This window comes from Temnothorax americanus, unplaced genomic scaffold (assembly GCF_048541705.1).
Source record: "Temnothorax americanus isolate GAGA-0224 unplaced genomic scaffold, ASM4854170v1 Scaffold3, whole genome shotgun sequence".
In the NCBI taxonomy this organism is placed as follows: Eukaryota; Metazoa; Arthropoda; class Insecta; order Hymenoptera; family Formicidae; genus Temnothorax; species Temnothorax americanus.
Window position 1 is genome coordinate 8,020,036 of NW_027509442.1, and position 22,521 is coordinate 8,042,556.

At 37.8% G+C, this 22,521-nt stretch overlaps 1 protein-coding gene across 3 annotated transcripts in view; it reads left to right on the plus strand.

Annotated features, from left to right (window-relative positions):
- Positions 1-22,521, plus strand: part of LOC143900016 (rap guanine nucleotide exchange factor 2) — a 116,405-nt gene that overhangs the window by 33,207 nt on the left and 60,677 nt on the right. The window contains exons 1-2 of one of the 3 annotated variants that reach the window (XM_077410912.1): positions 4,256-5,596; positions 6,848-6,955. The exons of the other annotated variants lie outside the window; for them this stretch is intronic. The gene's annotated coding sequence lies outside the window, so the exon portion shown is untranslated. Of the gene's footprint in view, positions 1-4,255; positions 5,597-6,847; positions 6,956-22,521 lie in introns of those variants that run through there. 3 annotated transcript variants of the gene reach the window in all.

Below are 22,521 nucleotides of genomic sequence, written 5' to 3' on the forward strand. Positions count from 1 at the left end.
AATCATGAGAGAATGATTGTTACGGAAGATTTGTTTTCTACAGAAACGCGTGCTGTGGATATTCGTATGCGGCGCACGAAATAGTAGCGTACTTTATTGCGGCCAGATCTTCGTATGTGTGGCATCTTCCCAACGCTGCCATATCTTTTTTTACTTTTTAATATCGTACCGAATATTCGTTTTACGCGAGGAATAGAAATCGATCGTGACTCGCCGCACACATTGTAGCTTCGCGTATACCGCCGGGTGTATTTGACAACCGTGCCAACGTTACGTGTGCGTGTTCTTCAGGAAATTTTTAATAAAATCTTTGAAAGAGAGATCGGATTGTCTTTTGCTTTTATCAAAAAATATTCGACACTTGTTTCACGTTTGAAAAATTGTTTCAATTTTTTCAAATAAAAAATGTTTTTAAATCAAAAAATTGGTAAAGCGGTGAAACTTATTAAACATGTGCTATATATTTGCTCGATTTGATGAAAGAAACTTATAAAATTATAATCTATATTTTAATTAGAAGGTTTTATATCGTTTAGCTACGATAATGTAACGACTAAATATAAAAATTAGATTCAAATTACCATGCACGCACACATTATAGATAACTACAAGTCCGCTTTTCGAAACTTTGTATACGTAATGAATCGTCTCATTATTTCACCGTTCTCCTATTTTCTCCCACGTTAAACTCGACGAGCAAAGTTATAACGAGCGTATAAAGCTTATATCGTCGCGTTTAGGGACGTATACGTCATAATGCAACTCAGCAACTAATGGATTAATGGTCGTGTAATTCGTGCAGCGACGTTATTTCGAGACACAGCGTACGTCGCATGCGGAGCGCTTGTAAATTGGCTATACTCCGTCAGGGCTATGGTCACAATTTTCTTTTTCATACTCAGTATATCCCTTCAACCGCGGGAATTCTCATTAATCGTGCATTCCTAAGGTATACGCAATGAGCGAATAAAATCGAAACGTCTTTTTTGAATTTTCGATATATCGTTTATTTATTCGAGACTTCGAGAGGGCAACGGTTTCTCATTTATCCATGTAATGAATAATTTTTCTCTCTTGCACGAGCGACAAACATTATTCAATTTTTACATACGTACTCGTATATATTTACGAAATAAAAAATGCCCGATCCGTGTAAAATAGAAGGCAATGTCTTGTCTATAATTACTGTAATTACTGATGGCGATTCAAATCTCAAAATTACAGCCTACATTAATTTCTCAAAAAATGTCCCAAGTGTTTTGTAAAAGCAATTCATACAAAATTCAAATTTTGACCGTGATAAATAAGGACTAATAAAGGGTTAATGAAGAAAAGCTGAAACTTCCGCGTTTAGCGTATGGCGGGCTATGATATAACAACTAAATCGATGTTTTATTTTGTTCCTTCCGTTTAAAGAGACTGTTTAAGCGGAAGGCACACGCTCGCTCGTGCACGATGTGGGCGCTCTTCTTTACTGACGCGCGATGCCGCTCGCGGAAAAAAGGGAATGTGGAGCGCTTATTATCCGCGGTCATCACACGCTCGGTTGCCGCTTGGTGGAACGGGACGTTCTTTCGCGTTGCACGCATCTGATGTGCATAGACGAGCGGACGACGGCGACTGGCGACAGAGACGCGGCCAGTCGCGGCCGACCGCGCGCGCGAGTACTATCGTAAGAGAAGCGTACAGTGCCCAATTCCAACAAATTAATCTCTGTACGACCGTTTTGATATGTCGTTTCCTCGTTCCTCCGTTCCCTCCCGCTTCCCTGGGATCCTCTCGATGATAGAGCGGACGCGACGTCGCTCTAGCGTGTCCGCAAGACCGCGGCGCGACATACTTCCGAGGGGAGGAAATTCTAGGCGACGTTCTGTCAGTTCTGTGTATGCGTACGCGCATATATGTGCATGTGCATTTCCACCTTGGTTAGAGGAAAGAGAGAGAAAGAGAGAGATACGTTTCACACGGTGCAAACTGCAAACGGGCGGGCCGCACTCTGGCGTCCCGCATATGGGTTTTGCCTCGACGTTCCCCTTCTCCGTCCTCGATCCGCATGTAAAAATCTGTCGGCGAACGTGGGGCGTGGTTACGTGGGAGAACCTTCCCCTCTCGTTCGCTCGTTCCCTATCTATCTCTCTTTCGCATTTTAACTCCGCTCTTTCCCATCGTCTTCGTCTCTTACCTCCTTTCTCCATCTCCTTTCCATTACCGGTGTCACCATTTCTCGCCTCTCTACGATGATGAAATGACACTTCTCTCGTTGTTGTTTCTTAATCTCGTGTCTTTTTCTTTCTGTCTGCGTGTTCATTCATTTTGCCTTATTGTATATCCGCGCGTTTATTTTTTATTTATTTATCTCGCAATCGCGCAACACATTAAGAAACTATATATTCTAATAGGATATATACATGCAGATAATAAACTTTATTATTCCTTTTCCAATTTTTAATTTATCACTTTCGTGAACAATCTTTTCGCGCTGTTCTGTCGTTTTTTTTAGCTGTATTTAATTACATTTTTACAACTTGTGTTTTTTCTGCCTTTTCTGCCTTCATCCCTTCTTTATAGTGTTTACGTTATTTAATAGTTCTTAATTCTCATTGTGTCTTTTTTTTCTCTCTCGTCTTTCTTTCTTTCCTGCTCCGTAGCCTCTCATTTCGCTGGTCTTCTCTCTGTCGTTCGTGCCGAAAATTTACGAACTCGCCCGAGAGGTACTTCGGTATAAATGGCAGAGAAGAGATCGGCCAGGTTGAAGAGGATGAAAGGGGGAATGACGAGGACATCCTACTTAAAGCGAGTAGTTTGGTGCAACAGAGACGGAATTAGAGAGCGAAGTAAATTGAGAGAGAAAAAGCGAGAGAGAAAGAAGGATAAAGAGCGAGAAAGCGATAGAGTGAGAAAGGTTGGATGCAGGGCTGTATACGCTACTCATCTGGGTCCGTACCATCGATACTAAATTTCGCAATTAAATCAAGGTATAATAATCAGCAAAACTGAAATATTTTATTTTGCGAAAGCTCTCGTAGCTCTTGAAATCGATTATGTTTTCTATCATTATCTCATATTATATGAACTACAATATCTCGCAATCACGCGATAGTTACTATAAAACGATATCTCAAATTTAATCATTGTTAGTATAATTTCTTCTTTATCACTGTATTCACCAGTATATCTGCGCTATAGTTAACATTTTTTACAATTGGAATGCAAGTGTGCGTTATGAATAAGATATAACTCGCCCGTTATAATGTCACATCGACGCAATTTGAATCGGTCAACTGATATAAAAACAACACGTAACACGATCGCTATAGTATAGCATCGACGCAATTTTAATTGGCATGTCACATCGAATAAACTGCGCCGTGCAATGTTCTGCGTTACAAGCAGCTCGAAAATAGTGTTGGTCGAAATAAAACTGTGTTATGTCAACGAAGTTTTCAGTAATATCCATCACGTTACACAAAAGCACGCAATACTCTGACAATGATGCTCTGACCCGTTGATGCGATTTCGGTTAATTATGCACGATCCGATGCATCTCATACGAAACATAACCATTGCGTAATATGTTTCAATGTCGTAACGATTTAATCACATATAGTCCCACACACGCATACGCACCGCCGTAATTTTATTTATATATATTTATAGATTTGAACACTTGTGTGCCTTTTAAAGTATATGATAACGACGTTCAAGCGTGGCAAGCGAAATACGATTGGCTTGCTGGAAATACTTTGGAAAATGTCTGCGAAAGCTGTGAAAGAGAATATTGGAAAGAACGAAAGTAGAGAAAAAGCAAATATAATCTCGAAAGTAAACTATGAGAAAGAACTGAGTTTGACATATAAGGACGATTAATAGGACGATCAACTACGATTTATTTTATATAGTTGTCATTAATCACTCGAGATTAGATTATTATATCGTGCATATTCTCGTTATAACGAAAAATATTATTTTGATAACGAAATTACATGAGAAGTATGGCACGTAGAAAAAATATTTTTGAATTTGAAGAATTACACGTCTCTCGAGCGGTTGAGCGTAGCAAAATTATCTTACGAAAGCACTCGACTATAGCGATGATAGTTTTCTACTAGTCGCGCCCACATCCTGTAAACACTCATCGGTTCTCTACGGAAGGAATTCCACCTGGCTCGCGCGCGCCGGATACGCTCCTGGCCAGCGTGAGAGAAAGAGAGAGAGAGAGAGAGAGAAAGAGGCCAGCCTCACCTACCAAGAGAACCTCCAGTCTTGTCGAGAGTTCCGTGGCGGTCGGCGAGCGTTGCGATTAATAGCGACTGCACCCGCGAATCGCATTCCGATCTCGCGATTTCCAGTTCGGAGTACAGAGTCCCGCGCGTCCGGAGGATCACTCTCTTTCTCTCTCTCTCTCTCTGCAGAGATGCGGTCGCGCCCGCGCCCGCGCCGGTCATAAATCGAGACTAGAGAGTCCAGAGGGGTGAAAGTTCTGATGGACCTTACGATGGACCGTATCGAGACGGCGTCGGGACTGTCATTCGTCCGATGGTACTAGCGTCGGAACGCGAGACGTGTGCCGAATATCGGGTTCGCGGATCGACGCGCCGCAATTTGATCGATATCGATGGATTTTCTCCTCCCCCTCCCCCCGCGCTCGTGTCTCATCCGTTCAAAAGTGACACCTTCGCCAGTGACGAATCCTCTCGCGAATCCTCGATCGCGCGCTTCCCGGCTTATAAAACCGGATGCAATTTCGTTTCCCGTCTGCAAGTGACGTAATTGTGCCCGAGGAGACGAAGCACGGTTGTGTCGCGCGCCGTTACGCAAAACGGAGCGTGCGTAATTTTCATCAGGAGCCGATTAACGTGGGATAGCTATGAGACCTTGGAATTAAAGACATTAGGAAGATTGCTAACGGAGAGGAGGAGAGAAAGGGGGGGGGGAGAGAGAGAGAGAGAGAGAGAGAGAAAGAGAGAAGAGAGTAGAGAGGAGAAAAGTTGTACTTTCTGAATATATCGGGCTGAGCATATCTCCGTTCCTTTCGCCGCTTCGACGAGCGATAATACGCACAAATTTCGCGGCACGATCGAGATAAGCACGGAAATATTTCAACGCTTTCTACGTGGGAAGCAAGAGCGGATGACGTTTGCTTAAAAAGATCGTCTGTTGCTACGAGTTATATCTTCAATCTGACTTAATTGTGATTGTCCAAAAGACAATCGAAACCCGTTGTCACCGCGAAGGAGAAAGTCGCCGCTGAGCACATCCAATTTCGCGGAGACCGCTTCATCGAATTAACAATCGAAGAGCATTCCTTTTTGGAGAAAAGTACCTCGCGTATCGTCATCCATCAATTTATGCGGAAATGGAATACAGGGTTTTCGTTTCATGAAAGGAAAGTTGAGACCCGTTATCGTCGTCTACAAGAGAGAGAGAGAGAGAGATTTAAGAATCACGTGCGCGCGTTGACTTGGCGAAGATACATTCGAGTTTTCTCAAAGTGTCTTGTCGTTGCGAAATATCGTCAGGAGCAAAGATAAATCTTCATCGGGGTCACGACGTTCATCGAACGTCGAAGAGAGAAGTCCTTTCCGTGATTCCGAAGGTAACCGCGCGCGGATGTTCGGGCGATTCGTGTCTCGTGTCTCGTGTCTCGTGCAGTGACCCGCGCGCTTTCGCGACGCGACACCTCGCGCTTCGCAAAGGTGCCTGCCTGCCTGCCCGCGTGGATCAGTGGAGCAGTCGATGCGCGGAAGGTTTATCACGTTTATGACGTAATAATCGATTCGCCGATACCAGCGAACATCTCTGGATTTTTCACAAACCGAAACGACGATTAATTCGCGATCTTCCTGGCGAATATCAGGCTGTTATTCAGTGCGCTGCGAAACGACGAGCGTTTTTACGAAGGTCAGCGCATATTCGGAGAGCGCAACAATCGTTCGACGAGTATCGGCCGAGGTATTTCGCGGGATCGGTTTGGTTTGGTATTCGGCGCGCGGCTCAGGAGAGCGACCGCGTTTACGAGAACGCGGAGTAAGCGTGCGGCCGAGGCTCTCGGGGCCTGTTCACTCCGCGCGATAATCGTCGCCGTTCGCTTTCACCGCAGCCTCGACTCGCAGACTCGCACGGCACTCGCGCGCGGCACAGCACAGCGGCGGCAGGTATTCCGGTATAATAAATCTAATAGCGAGCCTGGAGTAACGGTTTACGACGAATATTATCCCGGCGTGAGCGGTCCCGCGAAGAAGAGCCGTCTGCGCCGACGAGCAGATTGCGCGTCTTATGAAATTGCGCGCGGTTGAAGTTGAGGCTCGAGAGAAAGATTAGCGAGGAGGATCGCGAAAGGCGAGCCTGCGCAAGTGGGTTGCGCGATTCGCGCGCGCGATAGAAACTTTTCCAGAGTTCACGAGGTCCCGACGAGAGTGACCGACGAATTGGGATCGAATCTCGCGCCGACTGCGTTGTAACTTCTGCGCGGGTCACAACGTAAATCGACGGGTCGAGAGGCGAGCAAATATTTCAACGTGGTTTTCGAGCGCGTTTCGGATCGAAAGAGAGATAAGATCCTGATGAAGGAGTAGGCGATCGCCCGAATGCGCGGTAGGATACCGAGGTCATCGCTCATCGCTCGTGGGGTGTACGGACGCGATTTACCCGATCGATCGATCGATCGACTCGGCGATAAGAGGCGCGAGGTTTTAACGGGGTCAACCGTCGACGGCGATGTCGCCGGCCGCGGCGTGAAGACACGAGTCGCGACGATCGCGAGTTGCTGCCCAACGTGAATCGCGCTTCGTCGGGTGGAGCGCGTCACCTCTCTCTCTCTCTCTCTTTCTTTCTCTTTCTCTCTCAGAAGTCAGAGAAGTCAAGCAGCGCAGTAAAAAGCCGGCAAGCTGGATGCTACAGACGGTGCCTCGCCCCCTCCGCCCCCGCCCGACATTACTGTCACGCAGGATGACCGGTGAGAAACTTTAAATCATTCTTAACGACTTGAACCTTTGCACGTACGAAGAGAACGCGCGCGGTAATGCAGCGATGACATGTACAATGTTATTAAAAATGCGTATACGTGACGGGCAAAATGATAAATTCTTTCGCACTTTAGAATTAATTTCTCGAGGACGTATGTTTACGTTCTATAAAATGAACGCTGTACGTTTTTTTACTGTTTATTCATACAAGCTTAAGCGAATATTGTTGTCTAATTGTGACGTTCAAAGGATGTCTGAAAGATTAACGTGCTCTTTCTTGGAAAGTTATTCCAGTAGGACTAACTTGCGCATAATAATAGGTTTGAGAATTATTCCAGCGTTTATAAATTCAAATAAAAGATTTCTTTAGTGCAACTTTTATGATTATTAAATTAAATAAACGTTCTGTCGACTACAAAATAGCACGTATCGCGCAGGCGTTCGTGCAAGAAATTGTGTTCGATAAAATTAAGATTTATCGTGAGCAAAAATAATACTATTAAAAATTTATAAAAATTAAAATAAGATTAAACACGAAGAAAAAACGATCTGTGTTTAATTAAGATAGGGGAAAAAAAGTTGAATTATGTTTGTGTTATTGCTGACACATGCGTTTTATCGCGAAGTGATGTATAATTAAGATTGAATTGCAAAGATTTTATCTGTGACTGAAACGCACGTGTATGTATAATACATATATGTTCGAAATTTCAATGATAATTAAGAAATAACAACAATATGTGAGAGAGGCAAAAAATAACAAACTTTTTGTGAGAGAAACAAGTTTTTTTTTATATCTGGATACATAAATTAACCGAGTTAAGAGTTCAATAATCGGAGCTGTTTCTGTACTTATTGTGAGTGAATTGGTCACGAATCAGTCAGGTATCAGATTATCGCTGATTATATCGTAATGAATCCGATCAGTTGCTAGAGATGGATATTAGGGATAGACAGGAGTTTTGAGTGAATAATTTGATACCTTCCTTCTGGCTGAACGGCTTTGATCCGCGGAATAATGGGATGGCAATCATTGGGGCTCAGCTGCGATACATTTCTGTCGTGGTTAGCTTTCGGACGGGTATTGTTTCGTGGCTGTCACACGTGCGTGCGTGCACGTGACACGGAATCGTCAATATCTCGCGTCACGTTTCACTCCTCTTTGGTGGACAGCGAGTGTATCGCGTTACGGTAGGTAAGGCCTATCGTAGGATAGAACAGTGCCGATATGCCGATTGAGAGTCACGTTTCATGGATTAAAACCGATTGGGATATAAAAATCTTAGGATTGCGTCTGTGTATAGTAACCAAAACTCGTCCCATTGCAACATTTTTCTATCTGTGTTATAGACTGATTGTCCAAAATTGAGTCTTTTTGCATTATTCCGAAATATATAAAACTGAAAGCATTTTTTAATTTTAAATCGGAAATTAGAAATTAAACTAGATAAATAATATTCAAATGGCTCCGCGGATTAAAATTCAGTATGAAGAATAGGGCTCGGAAAGCCGTGAGGATGTTCGTGTTTTATTATTTTAAATTAGATAAATTAGTAACTTATTGTATAAGAATAGAATAAAATGCATTGAAGTATAGTAATACCATATTTTAACGAAGTAAATATTTGAAAATTTTAGAACAAGCATATCTATTAAAATACATAACTTTTAAGATCATCGGCTTTAGAAAGAGAGGGGATGCGATTATATTAAGGAATTTAAAAAATCCAAATTTTTTATTTCGTTCTATCCGAATAATTTAAGATTTTTGGGAAACAGTATTTTTAGATAAGATCTTTGCCTACTTTTACATTTTTTATATTTGTTAGGAATTTATCGGGAAAATTTATTCATGAATTTAAAATATTGAAATACATTATGTAAATACACTCGTTCTTATCTTGTTACGAAAGCACTTATAGCAATAATTGTCACAAAACACAGCTCTTCGTCGACATTTAACATTTTTCGGTACGATTCGAAAGGACAATTTTAAGAGGAAATGAGATAGAAATGAGATGAAACAGTTATCTAATTACACTTGTATTTCCATATATTTCTATTTTCGTTGCGATGTGAAAGTATTTTATTAAAGATTTCAGAGTTTTGTAACTGATTGTTTCCTATGATATTTAAATGGAAAACAACGCTTGGTCAGCTAGCATTTTATTGCCGTAAACTTCCGGCGACCCTTTTGATATTGTTTACAAAGTAATGTATTGATTTTTCATTGGTTGAACGAATACATCGCTTTATCTAGCCGTTTCGTCGTGATTTCAGAACAAGGGGAAAAGGCAGAATGACGTGGGACACTAACGTATATTATATCTACGTGGTGTTCGTAAATAAATATGAGTCACACAGATCGTTCTCATAATAGAATTTGTTTAAAGGTTTTTTATGTGTGTGTGTGTGTGAGTAAGAATCAATACTTGGAGATTAATTTAATTTATATGAAAGAAAGAGTCATTAGGGGTATTCAAATAAGTTAGAGTTTAACGGTTTAACAGGTTATGTCGGGTTAAAGTCGGGTAAAAAGTTAATTTTTAAACTTTTAACCCAAAGATTAATGTGATAGATTAATGAGTGACTTATGTATTTTGCATAACCTTAAAGAGTAGCGCGCCCAAAGTTAATTAATTAACTTTTTACTCGACTTTAAATCGACATAACCTGTCAAACCGTTAAACTTTAACTTATTTGAATATCCTTATTGTGTGTCAAGAGGTGTTTTTTAGTAACAAGGTGCTACTGTATATAATTGTCTTTTTTTACAACACCCGATATATTTTGTCTCAATATGACGCAAGTAAATTGAGGTAATTATTGGTTCTCATGAAACAATTAGACTGCAACAATAGTTATTGTTGCCATTGTGTATAATGATTGTTACGTTGGATACGATCTTCTATTGTCACCTGCTCTTTCTAGTTTCTATAATTCGCTTCACCAACGACTGATACCCGAGGTCGAATCGAATACACAAGTCGGTTTATATTCGATGGTTTTCGATTTACATGATTAATACGCTTCCTACAGCGTTTGCGTTAATTTGTAGATTTGTTAAATGACATTTGCACGAAAAGAGAGCGATGAAAAATACACAGGTAGTTCTTGTCTTGACATTCAGTTTAAATCTAGATTTCTAATTTAGAAATCTAGATCCACATTCTCTCGACATGTACTAGAAGAAAAATTATGACGATAGAAATTTTATACTTTCATATATTTAACAGATCTTTCGATGAATTTGAAGTCGATGTACGTGAAAACTTTCACAAACTTAATTGAATATTTTATATCAAAGTTAAAAAGATTTTTACGATTTTTAGGAATAACAAAATTTTCCTTTCTATTTAGTGTTATACAATTAGCGTAGAAATTGTTCGCGAGGATCGTAAAGACGAATCGTTGTTGGAACGATCACGGTTCGTGACGCGGATCTCCTGAATGAGGTTTCTATCATCGTTGCGTTGGTTCGTTAATGCTCCACTCACTATGCATAGCTCCGAGGTCTCGCAACGTCAGCGTCTGTATCGACCGACTTCCAATCTGTAAGCCGCAGTGGTTCGAGCTTGGTACGAATAGAGCGCAAAGTCGATAACTCGGGCTACTACGATCTTTGTATCGAAAAAAAATGACAGGGTCCACCGGACAAGTCTAATAATAGTATGGGCTTTATTGCTCGTGCTACATACATAAGAGGGTTCGTGGGCACGTAGATGCGAAACGGGTACGTTGTATCGTCGGAGGGTACATTTTGTTTAGTTGCGGTAGTAGCGGTACGTGTGATGTTCTACACCTTATCGGCCTTTCCAAGTCAAATTAAATGCTGTGCTTGTCGTGGGAGAAAGTTTTGATCCAAACCCGATGATTTATAGTAATGATCCGCGAGAGAGTTATGGCACTGTATCATGTATTTTTGACATTTTAAATAATATTAATATTGTTCATTTAATACGCGTAAGATCAACTATACCTTGCCGCTATACAAAACAAATGCAATTCATACAATAATTATAGATTTAACTCGATTCAAGAGATTGTGCGAGATTTTTTGTAAAAAAAAAATTAATGTTTATTTTATTTTCTGATTTTCATTGTGTTGTGCATCAAAGTGTCTCTATCGTTTGAATAAACTGTTTTCCGGAAATTAAGCTTGCAGGAAGAGAAGACGATTTTGAACGTCTTGTATATAGAAGGTGCTCGAGATTTCATGGCTCCATATAGAACAGGCGCTCTTGCGCACAACTTAAACCCGTCTTACGAGCCAAGGTTATCGAGTGCATTCCGTAGGCATGTTTCTTCGGGAAACGATATCTTCTAAGATTCTAATTTTGCGAGTGCAAAATAATTTAACTTAATATAATAGTAACCAAATTAATTTTTACAGTTATATAGTTGTATTTTTAGTAATGTGAGCGACAAAGTAAACAAGACTAAAGCAAAAATTTTGGGTCGAGTAAATATTTAAGGGCAATTATGCAGTATAGGGGAGGCACTTCCGATGACCTTGACCTTGACATATGTTGTAATATTAGTCGTTTATGCCTCTCAGTACTTAAAATAACTGCTATATTTTCGAAACTTTTTTTGTTTATAACTTTTTAATAAAAAACGAGCGACGGTTAAAACCTTCCGAAGGTCACTCAGAAGGGTGACCTTGACAACATATGTCAAGGTCAAGGTCATCGGAGGTGCTTCCCCTATACTGCATAATTACCTATTTAAGTATTACTGCAGTTCTTATTATTGAACAGAAAATTTGCTTTTTTTAAGAAAAAATCTATTGAATATTATAATTAATTATCTGTTTAATTTTTGATAGAATTGTATCGTTAGTACTTTGTTGCTGGGAATATTCAGTAATTATGACGATATTCATCACAAAAAGTTGTTCGTCTGAACTATATCTTCCCGGATATTTTCCTGACTTTCTAATCTATTCCTAGATTGTTGGAATGTTCGCGGTAACATGCACGTGCTGCAATTTTGCAGGAAGTCATTATGATTTTGTACGCTTGAATTATATGTTATAGTTAAATTAAAAATGTGAGAGTAATAGACATCAGAATAATAAGCGAAAAAGGAAAAAGATCAAATAGCTATGGATCTTCAGCTGACGATGGAAAAACAGAGGCGATCCGTTGTATTTTCCGCGTCGAGTAGCCTGTTGAATTAATTGCAGTAATTTTAATTTATCGCTGCCGGTATTATCGGTAAAATGCCATACTTTGAGATTGGAATGACATTTCGAGGCTGATACGATACAACGCGTCGTGATATGCCGCGCGTATCGCTCCTATTTTACCAACAATAAACGTAGAGATTCGCGTGCGCGGCTCACACGTGCTACTTACTGCGAAGCCGAGGGATAATAACCCGCCATTTTTCTTTTTAATTCCGGAAAAATCGTAAAATACGATGGTTAAATTGCAACGTTCACTTGCTGCGAGAGGCGACGATAATATTAAGTACAAGTATCGCGCGTTGAAACAAAACATGAGCTGATTATAGATCATCGGAGTGACACTGATATGTGGCGTCGAACAGAGGCAATAGCTTTTTCCTCGAAGCACTTAACAATTTCCTGTAAAGTGCTGAAATCGATTCCAGCCATGCTAAAGAAGTAAAGAAATACTTGCATAAGCAGGTTACGAGATTTTCACCTGTTTCTCAGATATAGATAATAATTATAAAGAATTTTAGAAGAAATTTAAATTTAAATTTAATAATTTAATTTAATAAAAATGAGATGCTTGTATATAAATATCAAAGATTATATCAATGTAGAAAAGACCAAAACTCATTGCATGGTCGAAACGTCTTGACGATTAATCCGATCAAAACCAATGGTCGAATTGTCACGACACGACGACACCGATAGCCAAACGTTGTCGATTAAAAATAGAGTTTTTCTCTCATAAAGAATTTTATCTCGTAAAATGTATTACGTAGGAATTGCCTAAAGAGCTGCTTTTGATTATTTTGATACAATAAGATATATAATAGCTTTAATTGTCGGCCATATTTTTTAATATTTTGTAAATATATAAACTGGTTTTTTAACGGTTTAACGAAAGAAAATTAAACTAACTAAAGATCTAACTGAAAAACTAACTAAACCAAAGAAATTGAATTAAAAGTTTAATGAAAAAGTGAATGATATTTGCAGTTTTATTTTCGTTTTTACGAGTTTGTCTCTTAGATGACATCGAAGTCCAGATGGCTGACTGATGAGACCGGATATCCATTACGTTCAACGATCTCGATCCCATTTCGCTACTATTTACCGTGTGCTTATGACACGCGGCACGTGCCGTTGGCGTTGCAAGCTTCGGCCCGGTGCATTACGGTATGCGCGCCACGTGCCATGTGAATACAAAACGCAAGCTTCTTGTTTCATTGTGAAGAATGTCCGTTACGCAAATGCGGTTGGCGAAGTGAAAAATGTCCGCGGTCCAAGTTTTTCGTCGACTATTGTTTTGAGTAGCACGTATCCATTTGTGTGAACGCGTGCCGATTGTTCGTCCCCTCGCCTCGGAAGCATTGCGTCTCCCGACTCCCGAGACCGTCGCCATTCAACGAAATGTTGAAGCCTACTTACACCGTGAAGTATTCTTCTCGAAATCTCCTTTCTTTCGAGTGCTGAAAATATTCGCGAATCAACAATGGCAATTGGGATTATTATTATTCGAGTTGTTTTCTTCGGCCACGCTTAGGCCTCATGAGGGGTGCCTATAGCATTTTAACATATTATAAAACTCTCGACGGCGATCTGTTGCGATCTTCAAATTTTGCAGATTATGATATTTTTTCAGAGTATATAGCAGTATTTAATATTTATAATGTATAACAATATTTTAGGAGTTTTGCCTGCAATTAAAATATATAAATAATACATATCAAATACTAATACATTCAGAAATAAAATATATTTTTTTTATTAATTCGAACAACATTTATAATTTTTGATTAATTAATTTCATTTTAATTTTTTTTACTTTTATTTTTTGCTTTATTTACTATCGTATAATAGAATTTGCGCTTATCGCTCGAGTAAAGGCTTATCGGTGATTGTACTTGAAAATTGTACAATACCGCAATTCATTTCAATATAGTATAGTAGAACGAAGGTAAATTCATTCGGGAACCTTGAATTTTCGTATATTGCGTGCGCCGTCGAGACGAAACACGATGTTTCTCTCGACGTAAGTACGATCGATAGTACGGTGCCGTTCCCCTTGGGAAAAGGAGCGACACGAGTTTCCTTCGGCTCATTTTCCGCGTCTGATGTACAGGGTGTCAGATAAATCTTGATAGAAATATTTCGATCTTTATTGCATTCAAATCTTACGTTTGATTTATCGAATTCTCTGCTCTTACTTTATTCGAAATTTAGACGATGATAATAGCTGATTGATATACAGGCAATAAAGGAAGTAGATTATAAAGTACAAGGACATATCAATTTTTTAGAGTAAGCCATAATGCAAAAATTTTAAAAGTTTTAAGTTTTTTTATTATCCTCTTCTAAAAAGAGCATGCCGTAGGTATTGTTGTCACTTTTCCGCGATGCCGATTGGTTCTCTTGCTGCGCTTACTTCATTTGCAGCTGTCATTGTATATTTTGACAGTTATGTGTATCAAGGGTTAATAGTGTAATAGTAATAGCATAATGTTAAAGCTAAATAGCGCGCGCGAAGCGCGCGTCTGCAGTGTCTAGTCAAGATAAAATTTTGAAGTTTCTTTGCTTGAAATTTTTTATTATTAAAACGAACAATCTCTCTGTCTCTCTTTACCTCTCTCTCTCTCTTTTTCTCTTCTTTTCCTTTCCTTTTATTAAAAGTAATTTTTGTCTTAAACGAAATGTCGAAGTTCACTTGCTTGAAATTTAAATAAGAATGCAATCTCATAATTCAAATTTACAAGACATCTTGTATGTATCGCGAGAGAATATCGCACGCCAAAGTTTTTCTCAATTTGTGCTGAACGTGGCAGAAAACGAGCCACGAACGAAGTTCAGTGAGACGCAGAAACGAAAAGTTGCTTAATATACGGTCCTGCGGATATTTTTCTCTTTTCCCATCGTATCCTTATTCTGCTGCGTATTTGCGAGAATACCTTTTTTTTCTAACAAAGAAAACACTCGAGAATCGAAGAAAACGAGGGACTGGAATTAACATTGCATGGTGCTGGCACATGTAAACTTGAATGGTTTCTTAATGAGGGGTCCTTTTATCGGATCGTTGTGCGCTTAAGATAAATTCCAATGCTAACTCGAATCCCCCCCTCCCCTTATATCCGTTTCGTTTCTTCGCGTAAGAAATTATTCTCGCTGCTATATACTTCAAGTTTGTTCGAGTTTAAAATTTTTCAAATTTAAAAGCAGTGCTTCTCTCTCTCTCTCTTTCTCTCATTGAGTATATTTGCAATGTTATTTGCCTCTTTATGGTACTTTGCGACGAAAGTGTGAATAGTCACAACTAGAGAAAGTTGGCACAATAAATTAAATTACTGTAATCTGCGACTCTCTCTTTATGACTGATTGTGAAAAAAAAAAAAAAAAAAAAAAAAACGGGTTGATGTACGTTTTCGTAACTCGTCATCAGCGTTGCCTTCCCGTGCAAATTTTTATTTTATACAAGCAAAAATCTTTATTTTATTCATGAAAATTATACTGCGTTTTTTAAGATCCACCGGTGTGGATCGCAACATGCAACAAGGAGCATATGCAATTGTCTTTCTATTGTATATAAGTACCACTTGTATCGTAGAAAGACAATTGCATATACTCCTTGTTGCGCGTTACGTTTCGTGCATGAGCTTTATTAATTTTTTTCGGAATTTTCCTCACGTAGAGTGTAGAGCAATAATCCGCAAGATTCCGCAGAGAGTCGGCTGCGTCTATCTATGTGGCCCAGTGTGTTGCGACAACGGGAGCATTGTGCACTGGGCGCACCGTACAAAGCAAAATGCGCAGCGAGGTGCAGCGAAACGCCCGATTGGCTCTGAAGCCATCGCTGGTGTCTTGTAGTGTGTATACACTGTATCTCGCGACGACTACGCTTACCACGGCGATGTTACTATCCCGCCTAGAGCACCATGGCCTCCGTTGGCAATGTTGGCACCATGGTGCAGCAGCCTTTTATCTGCCTGCTGACGTTCTCGAGCTCGAGCCGAGAGCGTAATTAGCATGCATGAAACGTGCTGCGTCCCTGCATCGTGGAGCTGCCGCACGCTCCGACCTCTATTATTTCTTTGTGATTCTGTAAAAGTTCGTATTTTTATATCGGTGAGCTCACGGTTCTCACGCCTCGGTGGCCCTCGCGCTATGGCGGCGACGATTACGTAATTAGAGTATTTTTAATCGTGCCCTAAGAACCCAGCCGCCCTTTGCGAAAGAAACTTTTAGTATTATTCCTCGGCACAAAGCTGCGCAAATGATTTTATTTCTATCGCGAAATAGATTTTGTGAGATACAGTTAGGTTTGCGTATAATATCGAATGATTGCATATGCTATAGATTCCATTTAGTATGGTGTTAGAAGAACGAATATTAAGCGTAATATTGTGGAAACCCCACGCTTTAACTTTTAACTGATCGTTGACGGGTGGTGACGGCTGGTCTAGTGGGTAGAGCGCCAGATTCGAATCCAGCTAAATCACTGAGAATTTTCCAGTAAAAATGCCGCACCCTTTCATCTGACGGATAGATTCGAGGTAACCTCTAGATGGGAAAATTGGGCTCCGTCTTTCCGACCGACGTCGGTAATATGATTGCATCAATATTTGCCTCTTAATTCTTCTAAAATTTCTATTCCTAATGTGGCTTGATCAATTATCATATTTGGATCCTCCTTTTTTCGCTTCTCTCCACTCTTTTGCTAATTACAAATATAAATTTACAATAATTTCTCCAAGATTTACAATGAAATATTATAAAATTAATAATCCTTGGAAAATCGAAACTTTCCCATGACAAACAATTAAAATATCTGTATAGGTTATACAGTATACAATAGAGTATACCCCAACTTTTTTAAATATTTGCGTATACATCTCCTTGGAGTTTTCATATACACAAGTATTTAAAAAATTGCGCCCTTGGGATACTTTATTGCAACGGTATATTTTTGAGACCAAATCAAGTCAAAAGGTCCTTTATCACTTTTTAAGCCTTACAACTTTTGTCTGAAACATTTCTTTTTATTTTGCTTTATTTTTTAGATATTTAGGCGTCTCAATTTAAATGCCCCAACTTGCATACATACACACTTTCATAATACTTCTCGTTATATCTTATTATTATGACAAAAATAAAGGCAGGGTTTATCAGAACACGAAATTGCACGAAATAGCATTAGTTGATTAGTTGATTAGAAATCGAAGCTACGGAAAACGAAGTTAAGCGCGAGATATAAATTTTATGTTGAGGATTAAAATTTCAAGAAAATGTTAAACAAGGAAAATGAGATACCAATAATCAATACCAATGCGAAAAATAACGGTACGTTTTGTGACCGTTAAACTCGTTGAAATATATAGAGCTCGCATTTTCCTATACCAATCTCTGTAGTAGAATGTGCTGCTTTGATCTGATGGAGCTCCGGCTTCATCCATCTTGTGCTCACCTTGAATTACCTTGGAATTGCCTTGAAATCTTGGCACTGCCTGTTACTTTAAAGCCTTAAACGACGGACATGAATAACTTATTATTATCGCATGCTCTATCATTTTTATTCACTAGGATGGTGGTCACTTTAATAGCCACAAATTGCTGACAACTCTTGCAAATTCTTGAGACTTTCACAACTCGGTTCTTGTTTACTCTCATTTCTCCAACTAGGTTGCGCTGAATAATTGTAGGAGAAATTAGGATCGATTGAATTTCTCATGAGATTTTTTATATCTTTTATTTCTATGAAAATAAAAAAATGGTTACATCAGATTATAACTTTTATTCTGAAAATATATTTTTTCTAGTGTAGTTTTTATTAAATTTAATAAATTAGTTTAATAACTTGAAAAATTATAATAAAATAAAAAAGATTGTATATATATTGTGCATTAAAAAAACACTACGAAATAAATTAAATAAATACAATGAATTAAGTGATTGGGGTTGTAATTATTTGTTTAAATATTTAAATTTGAATCTTTTTCAATTATTTCAATATATCAGTTCAATATATTGTCTTATATTTGTGTTAGTTATATCTGAATGTTTAAAAGACAAATATTAATTAAATAAAAACACCGCATTTTTTGTTTTTAAATATCAAGAAGCGATAGAAATGATAAATATACTTTTTCGATTTTGACTAGCATCATTTATTGTAACTATTTTTCCATCAAGAACTTTCATATTATTAGATTTTTATCTATCTTTGTTGCAATTTTACTCACACATTTTGATTAAATTAGGAACTTTCTTTATATCTCAGAAATCATATAATCTTTTTTCGACGCAGCTGACGAATTTCACACCGTTCTGTGCGTGAAAAAAACCAAGTGACGATTGTGAGTGAGACATGCGTGTCGACGCATCGCACATATACACTGCGCACTGCTTGAGGTGAAAACAATACGCGCCTGCATCGCAAAAAGTAAAGGAAAGCCTCGGTGAAATCTCGCTTTTTCTGTCTGCATTTATGCGAGCGACAGTAGTTACACAGTCCTGATTTATTTCTATCCATCACCAAACGTTATAACTTATTTAAGTTTCTAAATGTCGCATGGATCATTATGAAGATACAGCGCGACGATTATAGAATTTTGAGATTAATTTCTTATAGAAAGTTGTATCGATGGGATTATATAGTTCAGCAAAATTAATTCGTTACAATAATAAGTTTAGGAATATCTTTATTTTTTGGAAAAATAGTTATGACTTAAAATCGTTAAAGTTAGGTAGGTTTAAAAAGTATTTTTGTTAAAAGAATTTATTTAAAAATGGATTTTACAAAAATTATTTGTTTCCTCACTTGAGAGCGTTTCTCATTTCCACCAAGTAGATTTGGCTGACGTTTATCACCGGTGTGAGGTCTGTCTGTCTGTCTGTCTGTATAAGTGTCTATATTGTGGTATAGGGTGTTTATTTTATATAGTGTATAAAGTGTCTGTGATATATAGGTGTCTATATAGCAAACGGGTATGTACGTTCATTTAAACCAATATAATGGTTAAAACAAATGTACGCGAAACATTTTTGCATATTCAATTTCTAAGCATTAGACCTAAAGACGCATGAACCGCTCATCGTTACGAGGTTCCGTGGGAATATCAGATACCACACATTACTTAAGAATGTACTTACTGGTACTTTATCCGAAAATGTACAAGTAAATACGTCTGTTTTTATTCTTACGCCAGTCCGATACTTTGAGTTCATTTTTATATGAATCATTGAATATTAAAGCGTTATCGAGAAACATCGAGAAAAGTCCATATCCAAATTCTTAATTTATTTTCCACCTTAAGTTTAATAATATTTTTCCAAGTATATTAATTTCAATTAAAATACCAGAGATCCTCTTTAATACAACCTTCATTGCACAAATTTGGTTATTAAAGGATCAATTGTATAATAAGTTACGTAACAAGATTATACACGTGCATATAGCCACCAAATGGTCAAAACTGTAATTAATTAAATCACGTAACGTACAATGTACGCATGAGCATTGCAATGTTTTGTACGCCTGATGTAAGGCGCAGGAGTACAAAATTGTTTTTGATAAAATTAAGATCTGCGAATAAATAATTATATTAAAAACTTACGAATGTTGCAAAATTTATAGTCAACATTATTTCCTCACTCGCGGCGTTCGGGATTATAATTCCAAGCAGTTTTGGCTGACGTTCACTAGCACCGTATAATATTGTTGTGTGTATATTCGTACGTATGTATGTATGTATGTATGTATGTATATGTGTATGTACGGATAATATATGATTATCAAATCGATGCATATAATTATTTTTTTTTAAGTATTGTCTTTATACTTAAAACCTATAGTAAAGTGTAACAAAAGACTTGCCCTGCGTCTTCAACATTGGCAATAATTTATCTAATTAGAGAATGTACTTTTCTAGAGAATTAGATTAATTTCTTTTTGGTCATAATTTCCCTATAATAACCGATAACTATTTAATTTACTTATTATAATTATGATATTATAAAAAAGTAGAAAGAGGAAAATTTTACGTACATATATGAGACGTCCGACCTTTTATTTTCAAGTCACGCAACAACATTGATTATTCGCGTTCGAAGGTGTTGGTATATTTTTATTCTCTTCCTGAACGCCAAGTTTTCTTGATATCGTTGCCGACAAACGCCAGAAGCGAAAGTCTTTAAATTGAGGTAATGACACTTTAAGATAAGTAATCGAGTTTATAAGATTTTCATTTCTACATGGGAATGTCATGGAGGTATATTAAGCTATCTAAGCCAAATTATCAGAACACAAAAAATTTTATATGGAATTAATGTGCTAATTATTTGCTATTTTTTGCTTTTAAAAGTAATTTGTTTGCTCCAGCTATTAAAAAGTTACGAAAGGCTGGATAGCTTAAGATTGAGCTAATTCAGCCATTGTAAAAAAAACATATATAAGTCAAAGCCAAAAATTAATAATACCAAAATTATTTGCTACTTTTTTGGTATTTTTTGCTTGCAAGAATAATTTTTTTGCTCACACCATTAAGAAGTTACAATGGCTGGATAGCTTAATCTTAAGCTATCCAGCCCTTCGTAACTTTTTAATAGCTGGAGCAAAAAAATTATTTTTAAAAGCAAATAATTAGCAAATTAATTCCATATAAAATTTTTTGTGTTCCGATAATTTGGCTTAGATAGTTTAATATATACCTCATAGTCATCTATATCGCATCTTTGACCGACCATCGCCATGTCTGTCGATCGAAGCTGTCGAGATGCGTGTCAAATTTCCAGAACTGGAAATGACACTCGCGGCGCCCCACTTTGGAGCGAAAGCTCTTGAACTCCATTTTAAGATCCCACACACGATCGCCCACTATCGAAATTTCCAGGGATGCAACGCGTATTACATAAATAAAAGTCATCTCAAAAGTCACGAGTGATGCAAGACTCTTACGAAGATATTTACGTTTGATGTTACTATTTTTAAATTTTTGTAGGATTCAGATATTCTACGTACGGAATGATACATGGAATATGAATTACTTTGAATGAATAATTGTATACAATAAAATAGTACGAAAGAACATTACTACTTTAGATCGATCTAATTTCTAGCTACAATATAACATAAATGAAAATATATGTATAATATTTTTTTTATTTTGCCTTTATTCCGTACTGAGACTAATAGTCAAGATTCCTTTACGTACTTAGCAGCTGCGAACACGCGCGAATGCGAATCGTTGAAACCGCGCGAGAAGAGCGCGGAGCTGCGTGCGTTTCGCGGTGCCAGGCCGCGGGCTAGAAAGTAGCTGGCGACTTATTGCGTTTGTTCGGTCCGTCACATGTCGTGTATCTCGTTTTACTGCTTTCAGTCGGTTGCAACGGCATTTGCGTCGGACAGGATCGGTAAAAATCGGATCGCCGCGCCGTTTGCGTATCGCACTATCGCGAAATCGAGATCGATATACTGCCCTCGATACTCCATGCAGTTTTTCTGTTTCTCAATTACGGATAATTGGAAAAATTCTACTGCTTTACGGATTGTCGTGCGACTAGAGCAATCCAATGCTCTTGTACTATATAATCGCATAAAATACAATTATTCTTTTAAAGGATTGAAAATTTAATATTTTGGAACTGATTTGGAAATTATAACAATTTATAGTGCGTTCATAATTTCATATATTTTATGTTTTATTATAGGGATGTACTGTTAATGTTCGAAAAGTGCAGTTTAAAAATAGATATTACTAACTACATCATGTACATACAAGTTGTAATTATTTTTTTCCGGTGCTAATTGATGATCTCGAAAATATCCTGATCTTTCGCGATATATGTTTAGGTGGAGTGACAAAGAAACGAGTGACAGCCAAAAATAAATATGACCTGAAACTTAAATTAACCGACATGGTCGAAGAATCTTCGCTTCCTTTCGATTATACTCTACTGATTTGTTTTTGCAGTCTAATTTAATCGATGAAACTATATCGCGATTGGGGAGATATGACCGAGTTGCAGTTAATTGGAAAAATAATCACCAATATATAATATTGGATATTATTTTTCGTGACTAATCGTGCTTGTATTTAAGAACTCGTAACGCGAATTTATAAATATTATCGACGAAAGAGATTCTAAATACGGTGATAGCAATAGATTATATATTAGATTAGTTTCTCAGCGTTTGATACCATTTAAACCTTATCACGACAAAAATATTTGCCCATCTTGATATTTTCGTACCAGATATTGTTATATTGATTTTTAAAGCGGTTCAACATTTTTAGTATTGAGTGATTTCATAACTGTTATTCAACATTTTTATATACAAAAACTACCACTATTTTCGGTCATATATATTTAATTCTGGGAAAATATATT